This window comes from Ips typographus, linkage group LG2, assembly GCF_016097725.1.
Source record: "Ips typographus isolate SLU linkage group LG2, UJ_Ityp_2.0, whole genome shotgun sequence".
In the NCBI taxonomy this organism is placed as follows: Eukaryota; Metazoa; Arthropoda; class Insecta; order Coleoptera; family Curculionidae; genus Ips; species Ips typographus.
Genome location: NC_138423.1, coordinates 2,149,495 through 2,169,315, shown reverse-complemented (window position 1 = coordinate 2,169,315; position 19,821 = coordinate 2,149,495). Strand labels below are relative to the sequence as shown.

At 35.4% G+C, this 19,821-nt stretch overlaps 1 protein-coding gene and 1 long non-coding RNA gene across 9 annotated transcripts in view; one reads left to right on the top strand and one right to left on the bottom strand.

The window, feature by feature from the left end:
• hth (Meis homeobox homothorax) overlaps window positions 1-19,821 on the bottom strand; it is a 318,454-nt gene that overhangs the window by 21,773 nt on the left and 276,860 nt on the right. The window lies entirely within an intron of this gene.
• Window positions 8,655-9,121, top strand: LOC145724602 (uncharacterized). The gene is made up of 2 exons (XR_014177051.1): window positions 8,655-8,794; window positions 8,888-9,121. It is a non-coding gene; the product is annotated as an uncharacterized LOC145724602 (long non-coding RNA).

The following is a 19,821-nucleotide window of genomic DNA, read 5'->3' as shown; positions in this document are numbered from 1 at the left end:
GGTTTAAGACAGTTGTAAAGGGCTCTGGCACTTGTTAAAAGGTTTTTAATAGCATTTCAAGTCTATCAAACTTTCAAAATGATCCTAGAAGCATACGGCATTTTAAAACAGTTACGAAAAGGTTTAAGACACTATAGATAACTCTTTAGAAGATTTTGAGTAGCATATAGAAGTCTGGCACTTTAGGGGTTCTAGGAAGGTTCAAAACAGTTTTAAAAGGCTCTGGCACTTGTTAAAAAGTTTTTAATAGCATTTAAAGGTCTATAAAACTTTGAAAATGGTCATAGAAACTTATGGCAATTTAAAACAGTTACGGAAAGGTTTAAGACAATATAGAGGACTTTTTCGAAGGTTTTGAGTAGCATATAGAATTCTCTAGCACTTTACAAGTTCTAGAAAGGTATAAGACAGTTGTAAAGTGCTCTAGCACTGGTTGAAAGGTTTTTAATAGTATTTAAAGGTCTATGAAACTTTGAAAATGGTCATAGAAACTTATGACAATTTAAAACAGTTACGGAAAGGTAGACAAGACACTATAGAGGACTTTTTAGAACGTTTTGAGTAGCATATAGAATTCTCTGGCACTTTATAAGTTCTAGGAAGGTTTAAGACAGTTGTAAAGGGCTCTCGCATTTGTTAAAATGCTTTCAATAGCATTTAAAGGTCTATTGAATTTTGAAAATTGTCCTAGAAACTTATGGCAATTTAAAACAGTTACAAAAAGGTTTAAGACACTATAGAGAACTTTTTAGCAAGTTCTCAGTAGCATTTCGAGATCTCTGGCACGTTCAAAAAGGTACTAGAGGCCTCTGGCAAATGGTGTATGTAACATGTTATCATGATCAACTTTACGCGTTAAAACGCAAAATAGGTGTTTTACACGATTGTTGCACGAAAACGTACTTTACGTTACTCAAAAGTGAGCAAAAATGTTAACTTTAGTAGTTAAGCTGTACAAAAACGTTTTTCTACGTTGTAAAAGCAAGTTTCAGAATAACAATATTCAAATATTGTGTCGTTTCTTAAAACTATTAAATGAACTTGCAAAATTTAAGAACGTTTAACAAGTTACGCCATTGGTGGTCAAATCCAACCGAAAACTATTGTAAAAACACTAAAAAGTAGAAAAACACTAAGCAGATCTATTTCAGCATAAACACTTCATTGCTGATTTAAAAAGGAAAAAGTTTTAGCTTCTGTTCATTAACTCGAGCAGAATTCGAGTACACAGTGTGTCTTTAAAAGCAGTCAAGATTGTCATTGTATAGTTTTTTGATACATTATCTAAAGTAGTAAGTAAAAATATGAGTAGAAATCCATGTATATTTCCAATGTAAAAAACCTGATCAAAAGTTCAGTTTGAATTGTATATGGAAATCGATTTAGGGAGACTAGCAGGAAGTTGTCAACGTTGCTTTTTATTGAATTAGATGCTGAATTCCTTTTATGTCTTGGTTTCTATACTACAGTAGATGCTATTGTTATCATTTTGTGATAATGCCACTATGCTATTTCTTCTAACGTATCCTTTGATCAAAAGATTAAAACTTGCATAATTGAGCAGACTGCAACGGATCGATACGGTGGAAAAGGGCTAAAAAGCGTAGGTAAATCAAAATGTTTTGTTTTCCGTGAAACGAGCACCGTTGTTTATGGGAATTAGCTTAAAAGTTTGCGGGGAAACATTTTGCGAGTCGTATTTCGATTACGCCAACGGCAACGGAACTCGAAGGCATCTTTCCCTTGCGTCGCGCGTCACACATAAACAAAATTACAAGGAATTTTGTTGGATCAATTTCCCCTATCCATTAGGGCGCGGGTCGAGACTGCTTCCCACGGCGACTATTACACTTGCACCATTCCCTTTATTATTCATATGTAAGTCGAAGGAAATACGCCACATCGATTCTTGATGTATATGGGCCTGACGGGCTGTTCATCTTTTCCCAATTTGCAAAACGACCTTTCCTCTTTTTTTTCCCCATTTTCGGGGAGAACGAGACCCAACAAACCGTTTTTCCTACTACTCTTCAAAAAAAAAAAAATGTAGGGTAAATCAATTTTTAGATTCTGTTGGTGTTGTGTATCCAAATAAGTTTTGAGGATATGATAATGCTATATTAAATGTATTTTAAACAACACATTTTTCTACTAAACTAAATCTAACCTACCCTAATAAAAATCATCAATTTTTAATTGCGATTCTTTCAAATACATGACTACGTATATGTAAATTTACACAATAAATAAGCAATCCCAGTAAAGCGACAATAAATATCCTAGTCCAAGAACAAAAAATCTGAATGATCCCTAACATCGGTTCGCATCATAATAAACAAACCCCGATTTTATATTCGTGTAAATAAACCAAAATGAGAGAACTAACTACTAATATTACTTTTGTTTATTGATTTCTCTGAAAGCGCATTCCATATTGCCTCGGGGATAATTTGGTTCCTAAAACAGTGCTTTGTTTCACTTAAGCTTCAGTTTTTTTTAAGCAGACATGTTTTTCACAATGTAAAGGCTCTTTATGTTGGTATTTTAAATGCAACTCATTCATTTTTCTCAAACGTACGAACGTGTAGGGTCTCTAGATGTGTCTACGATTGAAATTGTAGAATATCTTAGTTTTATTAAAGTTAGAGTTGCGTGGTTTTTAAAGTTTAGTCAAAAGACAATTATTAACAACGAAACTGAAAAATGTCGAGCCCTCTAGACATGATTTGAGTCAGTTTATCCCAATGTGTTTTTAAGGTTAGAACAAGACAGAAACATACTCAAAACACTCCAATCGAATTAGCGAATTCAGCTTTAGTGTCATATTTACCAGTCAAGATTTCGAAAATGTTCTTCAAAATGCCATATTCCAATTTAGTAAATAAACAAGCCTTTGAAAGCTAATTTTCTTCTAGGATCTTTTCGAATAACTTGTACCCTTATATTCTTCCATAATTTTGATTAGGTTAAAACTTTTTAAGTTTTTTGGCACTTTTATAATAGTGTGCACACAGGTGAAGAACACAGGGTGGTTCAGTAAAAAGCGTATGCTACGTGCATTGACACAAAGGATCAATATATTTGCACGTAGCATACGCTTTTTACTGAACCACCCTGTGTTTTATAATAGACATAGACGATACTTATTTGCAAAGTTATTATAATCAAAAGTATAATTATATTTTCTTTAGGTATGTAGAAATTTTCTATATTATCAAAAATGACGCGACTGCGACGATATATTGACAATTGTCAAAATAACTGTAATAAATCTCAGAAACCCGTCTTGTTTTGAAAACTGTAAGAAAACTGTGTTAGGCAAATTTTGATAGTAGGGATGGATATCACGTGGTTTTTGAAAAATAACTTAGCCAGGCAGTAACGTGACCAAGTCAAATTAACTGTCATAAATCTCAGAAACACGTTTTGTATTGAATGCTGCAAGAAAACTTTTCTAAACCTTGATTTTTGCAACTTTTTAGCACAGTTTGATAGTCAGGGACAAAATTGCCCGTCAGACCCACTTGGGGTGAGAAAATGACAGTTTTAGGCACATTTTTGGAATCCTCATTAGATTTACTATTAAACAACCTGGAAAAACATTAAAAAATTTGGTACGGTCAGGGAGAAATGCGGTATTAAAATTTGAACTGCCATAAATACAGTTTGAAAGACAGTCAGGTACAAAATCGCCTGTAAAATCCCCTTGGAGTGAGAAAATGACTGTTTTTAGGAGATTTTTGGAATCCTCATTTAGTTTCCTATTCAATAACCTGAAAAAACACTACAAAATGTAATACAGTCAGGGAGAAATGCGTTATTAAAATTTGAACTGCCAGAAATACAGTTTTAAAGACAGTTAGGAACAAAATTGTCTGTAAAATCCACTTGGAGTGAAAAAATGACTGTTTTAAGCAGATTTTTGGAATCCTCATTAAATTTCCTATCCAATAACCTGAAAAAACACTAAAAAAATGTGATACAGTCATGGAAAAATGCGGTATTAAAATTTGAATTGCCAGAAATACAGTTTGAAAGTAAGGGACAAAATCGCCTGTAAAATTCCCTTGGAGTGACAAAATAACTGTTTTTAGCAGATTTTTGGAATCCTCATTAAATTTCCTATCCAATAACCTAAAAAAACACTAAAAAAATGTGATACAGTCATGGAGAAATGCGGAATTAAAATTTGAATTGTCAGAAATACAGTTTGAAAGACAGCCAGGGACAAAATCACTAGTAAAATCCCCTTGGAGTAAGAAAATGACTGTTTTTAGCAGATTTTTGAAATCCTCATTTAATTTCCTATTCAATAACCTAAAAAAACACTACAAAATTTGATAAAGTCAGGGAGAAATGCGGTATTAAAATTTGAACTGCCAGAAATACAGTTTGAAAGACAGTCAGGGACAAAATCGTCTGTAAAATCCACTTGGAGTGAAAAAATGACTGTGTTAAGCAGATTTTTGGAATCCTCATTAAATTTCCTACCCAATAACCTGAAAAAACACTACAACATTTGATACAGTCCGTGAGAAAAGCGGTGTCAAAATTTGAACTGCCAGAAATACAGTATTTGTAATTTACTAGTAACTTACCGGTCAAATTTTCCTGGTAAAGTAAATATTGGTAATTTAAACATTACTAGTTTAAGACTTAAAATAGCATATTTTGAGTTAAAAAAAATGGAATTCTGTCAGTTTCATCCCTATATTTTTCGAAAATTAACCAATATAACCTCAATAAAATACATACATTTAAAATCAGAAAAACAGATTTTTTGATCAATCAGGCTCTGCAATGTAGGAAAAATACGGCAACATTGCTTGATTTAAACTGTATGTTGTCAGATAAAAATTAACAAAATATAATATATGCTATTGAGCAGAATATAAAAAATCACCATGTGCAATATACTTTATCCACGATCAACCCAGAAATTAGTCATTTTGTCAAAAAATGTATAAAATCTTATTTTAAAAATTTTGGTTAATATGTGAACTATAGAAAAAATTTACATAAACAGGGCGGCGTAATAGTGTAGCAAGCTCCCATTTTGTTATTTTTTCCAAAATAAAAAAAACGTCCTGTAACTTGTTTATGACTGTCTAGTGTAGAATTTCAAAATACTTTTGACTAAACAAGTGTTGTATTAGTTCAAACAGAATACTAATTGTAATTATATATTTTTGTAAATCGTATCATAAAAAGTGTTCTTTTTATCTTGATTTGTAGCTATACTATCCAGCTATCACCAGAAAAAAATATCAGTTTGATCCGGTAAAAACTACGGTCTCAGTGGGGTGAGGAGTAACACCTTGTCTACTAACTACAAACCAGCTTACTTGCCCAGGAGGTTTTCAAAAAATTCTAGCTTCAAAACTAGTAGACTTAGAGAAGTGTTTTTAGTCTTGATTTGTAGCTGTACTATCCAGCTATGACCAGAAAAATTTCAAGCTTAATCCGGTAAAAATTACGGTCTCAGTGGGGTGAGGAGTAACACGTTGTCTACTAACCACAAACCAGCTTACTTGTCCTGGAGGTTTTCAACAAATTCTAGCTTCAAAACTAGTAGACTTTTTATCTTTGTGACGCCATCCTCACAAATAAGTTTTTTTAAGTGACAGTTAAACACCACCCAATCATGACACATACATGTAAGTAAAATCAATTGTTTGTTTTCAGCCATGATTGACATATAAATCAACAAAGTGGCTGACATGTTATCGTTTCAATGACCACATGCGATTGGGTGCTGTCATGGCCAGTGACATTCTTCTGTATTTTTAATCATTGCTACAGTTAGTAATGAATCAGTTTGACGTCATAATATTCTTTTGCTTATTGGTTAGTATCATTAGAACAGATCAACCACAGATCCAGTAATTTAGTAACTTTTTATAAATAACAATTTGCAAATTAGTCGTTATGTAAAAACGAATCAAGTTAGTTAAATTAGAAATGAAGTAAAAGCAGGACGGAGGGCACACTCTCTTAGCCAAAATAATTTATAGGGTTTTGGAAAGGCTACGTTAAATTAAACGTTTTGTTCGGATAATTATCGTTCCAGAAGTAGGGGTTAAATTATTATTTGCATCTGGAGTGCCATTCGCGAGAACCGTCATCTAGTGTCTCACGTAATCAACCCAGGCTGTGCAAAATACAGAGAATAACTGCGATGGTTTCCGTTTATTATCGAGCGTGTGGATCCCAATTAAGAGGCAGCAGCTGTGAAAATTAATGGAGCACGGCTTTTAAGATGTAATTGGGTACATTCATAATTTTGCTCTCGGAGTACGGTGCTAGCGCGTGTACTGCACTGGCGACATCTGATTCGCATCTTATAATTATAATATATATTGTGTGTGTACATAGTAATGCAATTATTTTTCCAGGGCGCCCTAACCCTTTTCCAGCTTCTCCTAATCCATTAAGGGGTTAAACGTAAACTATTTTCCCCCAGAAAGAGCAACGATAATTACCGGATCACAAATGGAATAGTGATTATTTGTTAGTAGAGTTCGATAGGTCGGGAATTGAGACAAGTGTCAGGAATTGTGATCGAGGAACCGGCGAGCCGATCATTAGGACGGATTAGGGCGAGCAGCGTGAGTGCACCCCCCACCCTTAGAAATATTAAACCGTGGAAGGGTTGATAAAAACAATGAGTTAGGGACACACTTTGACTCCCCGGTTTACTTTGGAAATCACGCAGGATCATGTTACTGGGAAAACATGACAGTGGGATATCGCGTTCACTTTGGGATTTCCGAATCTAGGTCTCTATTGTGTTAAGCTTACGGAAACATGTTAAACACGAGTACTTTATCGAATGATAACATTTTTCTGTCTATTGGTTTACATAGCTAATCAATACGGGGTATTGACAGACATCGTGTATATTCAATTGCTTATAATCCATGAAATTAAAACACAAACAAGAAAACATTTTAAACTATTAATTATCCAGACTTTCTATACTACTATATTAGTAAAATTTTGAGTGCGTTCTGTATTTTTGTTTGGGTTTTCACTATAAATATTGGTGGTTTAAAAAAATTAATTGAAGTATGCTTTTGGTAATTTTTTGTCAGTTTACCAGAAGCCAAACTAAGGTTTAGATAGAAAAATAAAGCAGATGCAACACTGCCAAAGTGTTTTCAGGTTTTACAGTAAACCACCTTGAACAAATAAAGTAAAGGTGGGATTATCAACAAAATCATCTATTGACGATTTAATGTACTAAACGAAGAATATCCTGCTACCTTAATAAAACCAAAGTGAGTAGTTATGCAGTTTGCGTAAAAAATCTGAGTTAAAAAACGCTAATTACGTAGGTTAATAATATTATAAAACATACAGGTAAGTCGTACTGAAATCGTGACCTAAAGTTATGTTGAGAAGAACATTCAATCGTACTTTTGTATTTGTTTTTTCGATATAAGTTTCAACATTCTGTATACTCAGACAACACAAACCTATCATATCTCTAGACAGTGTTGTTAATATACCTTCAATGCTTCTTTATTCATCTATGTTTTTGTCAAATGTACAAATAAAAAAACTGCTTCTTCTTCTTGATCTGCGATCAAGAAGTATTTGTCATTGCGCTTATTATTATGGCCGAGGTAAGCTGTTTTTCTCATTTTACTAGTATTGGAGAGTTGACGGTCCTTGTTTATCATTCTTAAAACTTCCTCGTTTCTTACTTTGACCATCCATGAGATGTTGAAAATTCTGCAATACACTCACTTTTCAAATGCTTCTAATTTGTTAACCATATTTGTCTTGACAGTCGAACCCAGCTGGCCAGATGTAGCAGTCTACAAATCTCAACCTAAGTTCTGCTAGATTTTTAGATAAACCAAGGTATTTAAAACATTTCACACATTATATTGATTTTCCATTAAAAATCAGCCCAGTGAGCAAAACGGTTTTCATCCCTTGTTACTACCATAAACCTAGTTTTCTTGGTGCCAAGACTGCCATTTATCCATGCTATCCGCAATGAGAACTGCGTTGTCAGCATACCGAATATTACTGATCCACGCACTATAAACTCTGATCCCAATCTCTGTATCCTCAAATGCTTCTTAAAAAAACCAGGTTGGAAAGGAGCGTGGAGAATACCCATTTACATACCATTATAGGTGTATCTCGATCACAAGTACAATTAATGGACTTTATGAGCAATTAGTTAAAGACATCATAGAATTGGAAGATAATTCGAAAGAAATAGAGGAGCAAGCAGGATTTCGGGCAAGACTATCCGATGTTTTTACAGCTCAAGGAGAAAAAATTGATACGGATAGTCGAATCAGTCGCCAAAAACATTGGCAGAAGATGAAACATTTTAGTAACACTGCAATAAAACAGCTGTAATTATCATATGAGATTCAAAACTGGATCTAATTTGCCTGATAGCTTCTTTATAACTTCTTCGCAGCTTCGAAAACCAACCGAAAATGATGGCTGGCAAAAACCGAAACGTCGAACGTCAAATGTGACGATGTCAGGTTTTAGAGGGAAAAAAGTTGCAATGACAAAGTGTCAATAAATTTAAATTATCTTTCTTATTTAAGCTTATTTTTTCCGAAATTTCGTTATGTTAAAGCGGGATAACATTGAATTCGAACTTGGGCAACTTTGCCTTCATTTAACCAACCCTATATCTCTTACCGTTTGTGAGATCCCCATACTTAGACACGAATTTGTGGCACCCTGTATAGGAACACATTGAATTGCGGGGCACAACCAGAATTTGAGATCGGAGCAAGAATAATTAAAGGAAAAAGTAACTGAATGTTTCAATCTGTGGTCAAATCAAGAATTACGGGACAGGAAACAGCTCTAAATGGTACTATTTTTTGAGGCATAATATTTGCAGGAGAAGTAAAAGTAAATCATGTAAGCAGAATAAACAATAAGGGACGAGATTAAAAGAACGTAATTTACATGGTGGAACATAGTGATAAGCGGGTTTCTAAAAGTTGGTGAAATTAACCACAGAAATGGGAAGAGAGGAAGATCAAAAGAAACATGTTTGGTATATAAAGTAAAATTTCATGTAATGTTCTGTTAAATGTCCGAGAAGAATGAGAAGACATAATTTAGAAAAATATGTGCAATTTGAGTTATTGCCAAATTTGTCGAATTTAAAAGATATACAAAAAATACTATAAGAATATATAACCAACCAACAGAATAGAAATAGTCCCTTTTACAGAAAATGAAAACAGTTTTTCAAAATTTAGATACATATTTAGAATTTAAGAGAATTTTGAATTTTTCAGAATGGTTTAAGCAAAAAAGCTTAAATGAAACAGATAAAGATAATTTCAAGATTGCCTGATTTTGCTTTAACAGACTCTTGCTGATGCTATCCGAGAAACTACTTTGTTGCGCGGTAATTAGTGTTGTTGAGAAAGTCTAAAAAGGACGTAGAGAGAGAGTGGGGTTAGAGTAAATTTAAGCGGGAACTTTAATTAATACGAAACGATTTTCCCGAGCAAATATTTCAGGTGTGAGACTTAAGATAACCGGGGCGTCGGACTATGGGCGGGGTTTTGTGTGTGCGTTAATTCGAATTTTAGAGATTACGCACGTAGCACGCTTCATTGGAAATCCTCGTGCGAGCGGCTGCTGCTCTATGGAAATGTTGGTCAAATATATCATTCCGGCTTGACAGTGCAATTCTCTTATCTGGGCCCGCCGGCACAGAATCCTGGGGGTTGCTGAAAAACAGAATCAACTCGGCGAATGAGGCGGCAGGAATGAACAAAGGGGTGAGGGACGAGATGCGGCGCGTCGGTTAAATTGCAAACAAAATACGAGTTCCGCAGTTATGCCTTCGGATACGGATGCAAAGGGCCGTAATTGTGTCTTCTTGGATTTGATGCTACTTTCAAAATTGAACAATTACACGCCATTTCTCGATATCGTAAACGTTCTCTGTCGATCGACACACACCAGAATGCATATTTAATTTAACGATGTCGTTTGTATCACTTTATCTTCTTTTGGTCAGAAAGGGTTTTTACCTACTTAACCAAACACGTTTCACAATTTATTGCACTAATTAAGGATTGTCTTTTTTCTCTAGATTCGAACAAATTAGGGTCTTGAACTCGTGGTCACTACAGACCCTCGATGGGAATTGATAGCAGCACAGCAAATTTAAAAACTACTCTGAATTTGAACCATTAAAACTAGTTTTTTTCCCAACAACATTCATTTGTAATTGTAAAACCGTTATCAAGGTTTGGGGGGTTGACCATTTATCATTTCACCAAACAACTCGACTCTCTGACATTTTTTTTCAGTCTAGGGTGTAAAGTCTATTGGGGTTTGTTTGGAAGCCCTGTCTATACACATACCTGTCCCTGACCGGTTTTACTATTTTCAATTTAAATTTAGTTTATCCAGAAAAAGAAAATACGAATAGATTTTTAAAAGAGAAAAGATTTTCAATTGTATTTAGGTAATCAAGTAATTTTTTAGTATCAGAAAATCGTCAAATATTATCTTAAGGACAAGCAAATGTAAGAGTTTTTCAAACTATCCTTGAAAAATCAACAAAATGTCATTTCCGACGATCAACATTTTGTTAGTCTGCCTGTAGAGATTGCAAAATCCAACAACGTCCAGCATCGTGTTATGGTTTTCATAGTAATGACACGAAAAAGACATAAACTGTAGATTGTTTTTGATTTGTAGAAACCTTTAGAATCTCAGCTTCACTTATACATGGTGCTACAAAAAAGAGAGTGACAGTGAAAAGTGCTGAACCATTTAAACTAATCAAGAATTGGAAGACGATTGTAGTAGTATTTGGCATTTTCATAACTTTTTAAGATAATTAGTCGATGAAGGTACGGTTTTCTATAATTAATATATTACACTCTTTATAATCTCCTAAATTTTAATAATCACAAGTTTGATATGTCATCATAATGATTGTAAGTATGACCACATTGCTTCATACAGATTATTGACGTCACACAAAATTAATTATCATACTTTCTGTTGATTTAAGAGAAGCTTTATAACTTTTGTAATAACATCTTCTTCTTCTTCTTATTCATGATTAAGATCTCGCCATCTGTTAGTTTTGCAGATTCTTCTGGATCAGTTCCTGGGAGGTGGACTGCCAGCTGTCCTTCCATCTATTAGGTGGTCTTCCGGCTGCTCTTTTCCCTATCGGTTTTCCTTCAAGTGCGATGCGTGGCAGTCTTCCCTCTTCCATTCTTCTCACGTGAGCGTACCAACATCTCTTTCTTTGTCTCCCCCATCTTACGATGTCTTGCACCCCACATTGTTCCCTAATGTCAGTGTTCCTAATTCGGTCTATTCTTGTTTTTCCCATTATAGTTCTGAGCGTTTTCATTTCAGCTACTCGAAGCATTCTTTTCGTTTTGTTGGTTTCTTCTCTGGTTTCTATGTCATGATTGGCCTGATACAAGTCTTATAGATCCTGACCTTGCTATCCTTTCGCATGTATTCGTTCGCCCATATTATCTGCCTTAAGCAGCCCGACATGGCAGTCGTTTTGTTGATCTGGTTTCTTAGGTCCTTCACCTGAACAGATCCATACCCAGATATTTGAATTGTGAGACTTGCTCGATGATTTTGTCCTGAACTACCACCCTTACATCTTACGGGGTCTTTAGCTAAGGTTATGCTTCTCGTTTTTTCTATAGATATGGTCATGTTCATCGCTTGGCTGACCTGGCAGAATTTGTGTAGTTGTCTCTGTAGATCGTCCTCCGTTTCAGCGAAAATAACTGCATCATCGGCGTAGCATACCATGCTGATTCTTTTATTCTGTCCCATTCGGTATTCCATATTTAGTGATAATACTTCCTCTATAATTCTGTCCTTTAAGAGGTTGAACGGAAATTGGCTATAGTTGTCACCTTGTCTGATGCCTCTTGGTGTCGGTATCTCTTCCGTATAAGTGTTCTACGCTTCAAGCAGTCGTATTAAAGTTTAAAACCAATTTATATGTTCAGACACATATGAAACAAAACTGTTTTTTTTTCTCATCATGCTGGATTACAGTAAAGTGGAATCCCCATACATGGCCACACACGTACACACGTAGACAGTACAATAATACTCCCTGAATATGTATTCATCAAACGCGCGATCCACGATTAGTTTTCTATAATGACGTATCTGTTTTGCTTGTTTCAGACGCGGTGGGAATAATGCCCTTTTGCACTCAATCCTATCGGGGGCCGCGGAACAATGCTAATGCTCGTTCCATTCAGTTTTCCACAGCCTATAACTTTTTACCGAAAGACGTATACGATGCTATTATTTGAATTCTCTTGTCTCTTGCCTTCCCGCCTTTTTAAAATTCTCGTCTGTGCTCAAGTATTGTATTATTTTATTAGCTTTGTTTTTTCTGGTGTTCTTGGCTTTCGATAATGTCGATGTCGTTTTATAGCGGTGTAACTGTAAACGTGTAATGCTGCTGATGCTCAAAATCTAGTAATTTATGATGGTAACTCTTATGCTAGAGGACCAAAATGTGTAGAAACATATTTGTTTCTCGTGGTTGCGATTTTAAGTTTTAAATTGCCATACATCTTTCAAAAATGTTTCATGAATCTGAATAAAGTTATTAAGAAGAAGGTTGTCCTTCATTCTGAATCACCCGTTAGATTTCTGATTTGCCATCTAACAAATTGGTTTAGCAGCAGTTCCAAAACCTTCTTTCAATTTATTAACAAGTCACGATTTTCTTGTGTTGGTATCGAGAGTTTAATTTCTGAGGGGATAAAGTAAATCGATAAAGTGTTAGTTAATGAGCAGTTCGAATGAAAATTAAAATGGTTGATGCATGAACAGGGAAATAAAGCGAGTACTCGATATATTTTCCGATGTGCAATGCTCCACTAAGTAAGCGAGGCAGTGGCCGGTTACACTCGCTTGAGCAGTCATCCGGAGCTTTTGTATTCGCAAACAGCATCTTTCCCTTTTGCGGAAAGCTGGAAGGAAAAAAGGAAAAAACGGCGCAGAGTCCCTTCTCCCTGGAGAATTTCGTTTTTCACGAACCCGTATCATCATCATTTTTCACAGCTTCATACCATTACCGCTCGGAGACATTGTCTTGCTTCCCCGTGCAGGGGGTTCACCTGGGTTAATGCGTCTCGGTGATAAATTGTCGTCGCTGGCTTGAAGGGGCCGTTATCAGTCCGCAACGATGGAATTGCAACTTGACTGTTCGAGTTCGGTCATCACGCAAAGACACGGCCGGGTCAGACGTTGTCTCTCTTTCTCTCGCCCCTATTCCGTAGTGCCAATTTACGAGTGACTTTCATTGTCGTCGGATGCTGCCGCCGGCAAATGGTTCTCCGAGGAGCAATATCGGGCCACCTAATAGCTTACCAAATAGCCTCCGAAACACCTTTTTAATGAACTATTGTAGCAGGAAATGAAAATAGGGAAAGCTGGAACAATAACGACCCGCCTTACTACTGTTTCGCAAACCGAAGCGGCACACACGTGAATTGAGCGAGCGTTATCTCTGCTGATTACGCCGCCAACCCTTCCGCTATCCTCTTGGGTGCCATCCGCCTCGTGTTGGGACGTCTATTAAGAAACTGCTTTAGCAATTAGTCAAATGATTCCGTTCCGAGTGCTTAATTGCTACATTCCAAAATAAATTTTAAATGAACATTGTTCGCCGGCCTCCGGGAAGCCATCGCATGCCTTATAATCCTTCATTTTCGACTACTTGATCAACTGCCGCCAATTTAATTTTCATTTACCTCGCGTATATATTGCAACGCCGACCCTTATTTCAAACCCCAATTTTCCAACCTGTCTATGATGTTTCGTTTGAAAAATGACTTTGCAGTATCAGTTGCGGTAACAACTTTATACTGTCATTGTGAAGCGCATATAGGGAAAACATGTGATAACTGCCAAAACGCGATACATTTTTCATCATATATAAGACCATGTATAAATCACCAGAAAGAATGAACGAAACAATCACTTAACCGATTGAGCCATGAACGTTTTCAATTATATGCCACCACTAATAGAGTATGTTTGGTTGCAAAATCAGACAACCACAAGTTGGTAAAAACATTTTTTTCTGCAATTTATTAGGTAATTTTAGATGTAGTTAATCATTTGTTGCATGTTCCTATATTATGAAAAAAAGTACCAAACACATGGTGTCCCAAAATTACGTGTATACCTTCTACCACAGAGAGTTACATTATTTTGGTACAAGCTCGTTGGGGGGAAGAAGTTGTGAGTGCTACCGTTCTCTGAAGAGTCCTGAAAAGTGGAAGGAGTAGCTGGAAAGCCTACATTCAGAAGAAAAGAGTGTGGAAAGTTAGATGATAATGTTCTCAGTGATTCACGCGAGAAGAGTGACAATGGTAACAGTCTAGTAAGAAAACTGTTATCACCAAAAAATGTTAAAAATGATGGTTTCCTGCAAACTAGAATATGCCAATTCTGCATTAAAAACGATTCTAGTCCTTAGGGAGAGTTAAATGAAGCAGGAAGAACATTCTCAGCCAGAAGTATGAGTGATCTGACTACGTACTTGCAACAAAAGATAATCGCATTGAATAAATAGTGCCACAAATGTAACATCGATCTAAATCTGGAGAAAGATAAGGATCCATAGAAGAAGGATACTTCTTTTGAATTAAGCAAAAGATTAAGTAGAAGCTGGCAGATCCATATAGAATACGCCTGGAACGAAGTAAAACATGAAGACAAAGCCATGATCTACACAAGGGATATTAACCTTTGAAGAACTAAGCTCAAAAGTAATTCAGATACGTCAGAAACGTTGTCGTACGAGATTTGGAACACACTGTTGCCCAAAAAAGAATTGAAGTGGGTATTTGTGTGTTTTGACTTGTTAAGACTATGGAAAGGGTTCCATGTTTCAAACATATTGGTTGTTACATCACAGAGCATCTCGACCCGGATAAAGAAGTTAAGTGCAGAATCGAGTCGGTTCGCACAACCTTTCAAAAAATGAAATCACTCTTCTGCAATAATAATCTAAATTTAAAACTCCGCCAGAGAATGATCAAGTGCTACATATGGTCTATACTGTTGTATGGGGCAGAGATTTGGACCTTAAAAGCAGCAACCGTTAATCGTCTTGAAGAATTTGAAATGTGGCTACATAGGCGTGTGGTTCGAAGCCCATGGATAGCCATACGGACAAATGTGGCGGTTTCAAATAGAGCAGGCGCCGTCCACGAACTACCAATACCAGTGAAATGCTGTCCTATCTGGGTCACATACTCAGGGGTGATCGATACCGTAGAGGAGTCGGTACAAGACAAGCCTCGTGGTTAAGGAATCTTAGAGAATGGACCGAAATTCGAAGCGCAGAACAACTCTTAGACTCGTCGAAGACAGAGCACAATTCGCCATTGTGATTGCCAACATCAGAAGGACCTGATACGGCACCAAAAGAAGAAGAATACGATGGAATATGGCAAAGCTCAAGGAAAACAAGTACTGCTTGATGTAGTAAGCTACAAGTCGGAGACACAAATTCTACTTTAGATTTTTTGATATGATGGCAAACAAACCAAGACGACTACAATGTCAGTAGAAGAAATCCGTTACGTAGCATCTTTGTGCTATTCATAGAACATATTAACCTGCATTACTATCATAAGAAATGAGAGGAAACATTATAAACGACTAATTTTTTGTGAAAGTGAAAGCAACACGAAAAACCTAAACTGTCCAATGAACTGAAATGTTGTCAGGTGACGACTAAACATCAATTTGTCATTGAAAAGTGGTTTTTTGGAAATTTTCTATGTTCTGATATGGTCAGCCTTTATTATTTCCCAGTTAAAGCATTGAGTGTTGATTTGTTGTATCTGATTACGTATTCTTTAATTCGGATATTATAATCAACAGGAATCTACTTATTTAGGAGTAATTTTGAGCTTAAAATACACTGAAAATGTAAAACCCACATTCTGCGTGGTTTGCATATCCTGGACTGGACATTTTTCATTCAGATCTCGGACAGTTTCAATTCAACAAAAAAAAAGTATTTTTTGCGGTGATTTTTTGGAAAAATAGTGCAATTCCTTTTAGTCGACTGTTTTAGTTTTGACTTATAACTTTTGAAAAATTAAAAAATACTGTGAGGAAATAGGTTTAAGGAATATTACTTAATCTAAATATAAAAACTTCAGGATATCCCATTTGAAATAAGCAATTTGAAGTGACAGTTTTACATGATTATTTCCTTCCTATCAATTTTGACCAATCGCTATCAAGAATTAGTATAATAAATGTAAATGTTAAGTGGAAAAATCACTTAACAACTGTCAACTTAGCTGTGAGCAGTTTTTCCGGAAAAAAATTCGAAAAAATTGCACACTCCTCACAGCAACATAAAGAATAGTGTTACCCTTTCTAGCTTGAAAGTTATTGTTCTTATTAATTATTGTTCTTATGGTTTTAATTAAAATAAAATGTTTATTTAACTCAGGAAATAATCTTACCAAATATCCCTCGTGCATCTAATTTTTCCTGTGGAAAAATTGGAATACTCTTTTCTAAGTAATTTGTTTTAACAAATAGCATGAGCGAGAGTGGTTTTAAAAATCATCCGAGTCGAAGACGAGAAATCATCATGCTATTTGTTAAAACAAATTACTTAGAAACTCGTTTTTCCGGAAAAATTAAATGCACTAGGGATATTACCCCCGAAAATATTTTCAAAATATAACTCTCATCCAATCTTAATCACAACAACAAAAATTTTGATGCTAATAAACTTTCAATAAATGGTTTGGGTGGCTAACCCATTATTGATTCATTGAATATCTGTCTCTGGCTATACTATAGCGTTCGAAGCATATTTTTTTTGGAAAAAACTGGTTTTATATCGAGTACACAAGTTTTGAAATACAACTTTGACAATAGACAGTTAGGTACGTGTAAGAATTGTGATTCGAAATCTGAATTGATTTTTCCTACAGATTCAACTGCAAAAAAACTGTTGCAGTACAACGTCAAATGAAATAAATCCCAGTTATGACAATAAGAGATTTACGGTGAAATCCTGACGAGAAAAGGTAAAAAAGTATTAAAATCGTGGAATGAAAATTAAGTCGCCGAAGCATGAAGTGAACATTGTGCCGAAAGATAACTTTATTGAGCCGGTGGCATTGTAATCCGGAGGAGAAATGCAAAATGGATTTCCAAATGTGGAGGCGACGAACCCGACCACCATTGCGATATCGTTGCGTTTGTTTCTATACAATCCAAATTGCATCAGCGCGGGTGCTAATGGTCCTGCCACGATAATGGATGGAATTGCATTAAAATGTGATCTGCATAGCTCGCTTACATTCCGCTTGCGCAAAATGTAATTACCGAATCTTTCGGTGCCTTCCGGACCATGATGAATGCCGCGGAAAGATAGGGCGGGCGCACTTTCTATGGATCCGATGTATCTCTTAATGGATCAGGTGGAACCGGGCGCGCCCTTTCAGTGTTGCGACAATTACAAAAGAGCAAGGCTAACACGCCATTCTGCCGGCCCTAATTTTTTGGACCCGTTTCTTTTCTCCCATAACCCTAATTTAACGGGAATCGAACTGATGTATATAAGTAGTAATTAATCACGTCTTAAAATTATACCGCACGTAGATTTTTGGGTCACGCCTGGTTTCATAGATTTCCAAACATATCCTAATATTTGAGTGTATACGCTCGCTTTATAAACATCATTAATCTACCTGTAAGCTATCCAGGCGCGCGTTAAAATGCTTTACGTTTAAATAATCCAGCGACTTAATAAAATTCTAATCTTAACAATAATCGACAGGCAGTTAGTTTTTTTCGCGATTACTATCCGAGAAACGGTACTCTAAAGCCTGTCATATGGCGACTGTAAGGTTCATTTGTACTCTAATGCGGCACTAAAATGGAAAATTTATCTGTAAATTAATTGTGTCATTTTCGCAATTGATCGCGTACGACAAAAAAAAACACGAGTCATATGTTATTTAAATTCGTATAATTCTCGAATTATTTGCATAATATTGTTATAGACAGAAATGTAAATGCGGTTGTAGTTGCGGAGGTTATTTGCATTTGATGCTAATTTTATAATATGTAAAGTGTACGTTAGGGTGGAGTTACACATAACTCATATAAGCTAAAGGATACTTTGACCATGACTTATTGTCAGTCTTAAATTGCACGAAAAAATGATGAGATACACTAGAGATTTTTTTTGTTGCTGTTGTTGAAGATAAACGTGTGGGTCTCACAATAGACAGTTCATTTCATTCATCTTTCATCCAATTTTCAGAATTTCATTATTACTTTTACTTCTTTCATCAGAAATCAACAATACTCAGTGTCCTATAAACGTAGTTCTTAGACTCAGTAAGTCACAACACTGACATCGTCCAAAAATCGAAAAATATTGTGCCAGTATAACATCAAAAGCAATAATTTGTGTTTATACTACTATTTTTGATCTAGGGTTATTCTGCTGAATTAAGTATCATTCCCTGCTTGTAATATAATATACTACTTTCTACCTTTGACACATTCGCATTCTTCTGGCACGTCTTCATTATTTGAACTGAAATCGATTAACTAAGATAAAAGTAGTTTTAACCTAACAGTAAAGTTAAAACTTACTAGTAACACAGTTCTTCTAGTAAGAAAATGTGATGATTTCCTACGGGTTGCTACGTGCAGTATTCGTAGAAACAAAACCAACATTTTCACACATTCAGTTAATTTTGATTGATTGTCAAATACCAATTTTTCCGATTTAAGTTTTGATTTTTTGTAATAGACGTAGAAAAAATATCGTATATAACTCAGACAGAATGCTTATTTTTTACTCATAATAAGTATCATTCCGTGCTTGTAAGATAATATACTATTTCCGACTCGGGTGCGGTAGAGTGAACTTTTTCGCACTCATTTGTGTGCGGGAAGAAGTACTTTTCTATACTAGTTCGGTAAAGATACTTTTCCGCATTGCAAGATGAATAATAAACGTGCAATTTTGAAGTTTATATGTGTAGAGCGAAAATACCCATTTTTACCAACTTTTTTATGAGATGTTTAAACGAAGAAAAAGTCACTGCGGTAAAGTAACTTTACCGCACTAATGTGGAAAAGTTACTTTTTCGCATTCATTTAATTTTTTTTTTCACCTAACCTAACCTAACACATGCGGAAAGCGTCTTTCCCGTCCCTTAACTGCTTGCCCGAACTTTCCGCGAAGCTTTCCGCACTTGTTATAACTATTTCCTACTCGGGTGAGGGAAGAAATACTTTTCCGCACTTATTTTTAAAAAATATACATTTAAATAAATAAACCTAAACTGTAGGTTTAATTTCTCAATTAAGAATGCACTTTTAATCCTTTGCAAAGAGAGATCTTTATTTTAGTCCTTTTACTATACACGTTTGTTCAATTTAACAAAAATTGATACTTGTAGGAATATTTTCATCCTTAAAATGCAGTCTCGTGCGGAAAAGTACCAATTTCCGCACTTGTTAAGTAAATAGCTATTCGCATCGAATTTATATATTATAAGGCAAACATGACTGATGAAAGTGACTGATACAGTTTGTATCGAAATTCCATGATACTGCAAAAGGGTAAACATCTGAGAATTCAAAATTACTTGGATTTCACTAAACGTGGAAAATTCTGATTTTTCAGATTCTGATTTTATAGCATTACTTACTGGATCCACACATTAAATGAATTCCATTCATCCGCCTTCAAAATTTGTTTGAGAAATAGAAAACTTTCACTTTTTA